We start from the raw sequence: 3,311 nt of genomic DNA on the forward strand, positions 1-3,311 counted from the left end.
TTTTCTTCGTTGACGAAGGGATGTCTAGTTTATGTTTTTGTTCTTGTAAAATGTCTAGTTTTGTCTTGGGAAGCCAGCGGTATTCAAGCTGTAATAACTCTGGCCGCCCCATGCCCAATGGATTGTGGATTTCTTTTACACTTAGAGACGCAGTCACTCGAACGCAGCTGTCGTTCATCTCTTACACTTGCTCATCTGCCACTTCGTTTCTTTTTCTTTTCGTGGTCTGGAAAAGGCCTGCATCGCTATAACGACCGCTCTTTGCGACTTTTAAAAAAAAAATTTTATTTTTATTTTTTTTGCAGAATAAAATAATCAACAAGAACGCTCTTTTATCTTCTCTACTCCTTGTTCAATGCCATAAAAAACAAAAACAGATCGTGCATTTTGAACAACGTTGATTCTTGTCTGACATAGACTTGGTAGCCTTACCTTAGTTTGGATTGTTTGGTCTTTATTTTCTTTTAACCTTCACGTAAATTTTAACAGGTGGCACGCTGAAATACCAAGTTGATTATAGAGTGACGAAAGCTTCAGTTTTAGGAACGCGGTGTGAAGAACGAGTAAGCGTTAAAAATATACAGATGGAAGTAGAACTTTTGTTTTCAAAGTGGTTGGAAATAAAAGATTTAGAGTAGACGGAATATAGATGCAGAAAGAAAAAAATCTGGAATGAGGGGAGAGTTTTATGGAAAAAAGGAACGTAGAGGAATAGTGCTGGCTTCCAAGCCGGAAGCTGCGTGAACGTTGGGCATTTGCGCATGCGTGTGCTGCTGCTGCTTGCTTAGGCAACGCCATGTTCCCGGTCTGTCCATCATCCCTCGAGGCAACTGTTGTGAATCTCACTCTTAAAAATTGCATTGTTTTTGCTTTAGACAAAATAAAGCAGCGATGTCACAAATGCACACTACGCCAGCTGCTTGTTGTTTGTAATTTGCTGAGTGTACATGTTGTCAGCCTAGAAAGGAGGAAGATTGAGACAGGTGTGAAAGGAATGGCAAATGCACAGGACTGATATGATATTAATATCTGTAACCCGCTTATAGATAAGTCATACGCATAAGGTTGGTTGTGGGCACTTTTAAGCCTGTAGATTGATTTTATTTAGTCTCTAGCCGTCTAAGATATGAAAAAAAAATGTATTGAATATGTGTGCAAAACATGTTCGAACAGCTAGGTTGAGCTCAGTACAAGAAAGCATTTCCTCCAAATCGGGACGAATATCCCCTATTTTTGGTATACAAAATCACGATGCACGTATTAAGCTCGAAGATATTCGTGGTATCACGAATGTAGACATAAACGCGCCAAATTAATATGTCGTGGCATCAGTTCCCCACTAGTTATTGGCAACGTGAGCGTGTTCATGTACCTTTATTACTTTTTAAAAACTTCTTTCTGTTCATGGTGATGTTTACAGATCTCGATCTCGAAAACGGAAGGGGATTATTTGCCAGGGTTTTCTATGGAACACGGTCGCCACCTCGTGGGACACAAGGAGCCCCATCTCGCAAAAGTCAAGCTGGTCTGCTTCGGTCACGTGACATGGCACGACGCTGTCTGAGACCTTCTGTCGGGGTATCTTGGAGGTGGTCGACGCCGAGGTGGACAGAGGGGAGGGGGAACTGACTAGCAAATTTGAAGGGGCGGACTGGCCGTTCCATGCAGGACCTGCTCGATACCGCTCACGACAGGCCTAAGTAGCGAGCCTTGTTAACCGTCTTTTCAGTTTTTCCTGTCCCACCCCACTCCAGTACCATTGGACCAGCGTAACCGTTCGTCAATTGGTACTAGTCAAGGGATGAATAAATGAATATTTTACTAATCTCACCTCGGTCATTATAAAAATAATTTGCATTCTTGCAGATATTTTTCAATGAGATAGATTTTTAAAAAAGGAATCTGTTGGACTGACGGTCACTCATCGTCGTGATTTGAACAGAGCTGTGACTTCGGATGAACGTTTAGACAAGAACAAAATGTAAGTCGCACAAGAGTTGGCAAGACAAAAAAAGTAGAAAGCACTGAAAAACGATGCAAGAATCTGTGATGATAGACACAAAATAACGTCCACCACATAACAGAGTAAGAAACAAACAGTCCTTAGTGTGGGGGAAAAAAAAAAACCCGGAGGAGATAGGGAGTCGGATGACAACGGCGAAGGTCGACGAATAAAATTTCACTCAGTTCGATTACACATGTGACAAGATGTACCCCCCCTCCCAAAAAATAAATAAATAAAACAACAACAAAAAACTCCACCCTCACTTCCTGTGTACGACAGGTTTTTTTTTTTCTAGATGTAAATTTTGGCCGTGAAACAGTCATACTTGAACACATGTCACGTACAGAGTTCCGTCAGCTTGTAAACACGTAGGACCAGACTTGAAAATACCAGCTGTTGAAAAACAAAGTCTGATCCACTTTGATGTATGTTTTGCATGTACGACCAGAAATCCCGCTGTTCTGGCTGATCGAAGTTGCACAATACTCTTACGACCCACGAAGTAACGGACCAGTTATCACTAAACAATAAGTTAACCTGTTTTGATAACTCAGATATGGCATGAGCTTGGTACAGGCCGACACTGACCTGAGTGTTGTTTTGAGAATCAAGCAGTGTTATAAGCCATTGTGTGTGTGTGGGGGGGTTGTGGTGGTGGTGGTTCTAGGGGTATGCTCGCGCGAGAGAGAGAACCTAGATTTTCATGTACAGCTCCATCTTATTTATTAAATCTTTGGCTGTACCCTTTTTTCTGCATTCATCATGCACAGTTAAACGTACGTGACATTGTGGGCACAGGCTTGGGTGAGCACGCCTGGGCCAGTCTGTCCGTGCTGATGCTTGCTTGCTAGACCAGCCGGGGCTGTATAGACCGGAGTTCAACAGACATCCGAAACAGCTGTGTACCTCTTGTCGATAGCTACACCCCTATCATCATCCCCGGCGCAGATGCAGCTTATCATTAAAAAGCAAAATATAATGCACAGTTAATTAATTTTGTAAGGACCTCTCTAAAGATTCCTCGTGCCTCGAACATGACCAGCGGCAGACTCAACAGAACAGGCCTACCTCATGGGTTTTTGTCTTGACTGGCAATGGCGTCGAAACCACGCGACAAGAATCTGTTTTTGTATACGGACGCCTCACAAAGCTGTCATGAAGACGACAGACAACTGAATAAAACGGGGTGAGTGAGACCCAGCTGTAACCGAAGCATTTTTAGCACCCGGGAAGCGTGCATGCGCACAGCTGCTTATCTCGTAACCCGAGGTTCTGGGTGCCCGGACTGACCGTAAATAGCCATATT

This window comes from Pomacea canaliculata, linkage group LG3 (genome assembly GCF_003073045.1).
Source record: "Pomacea canaliculata isolate SZHN2017 linkage group LG3, ASM307304v1, whole genome shotgun sequence".
In the NCBI taxonomy this organism is placed as follows: domain Eukaryota; kingdom Metazoa; phylum Mollusca; class Gastropoda; order Architaenioglossa; family Ampullariidae; genus Pomacea; species Pomacea canaliculata.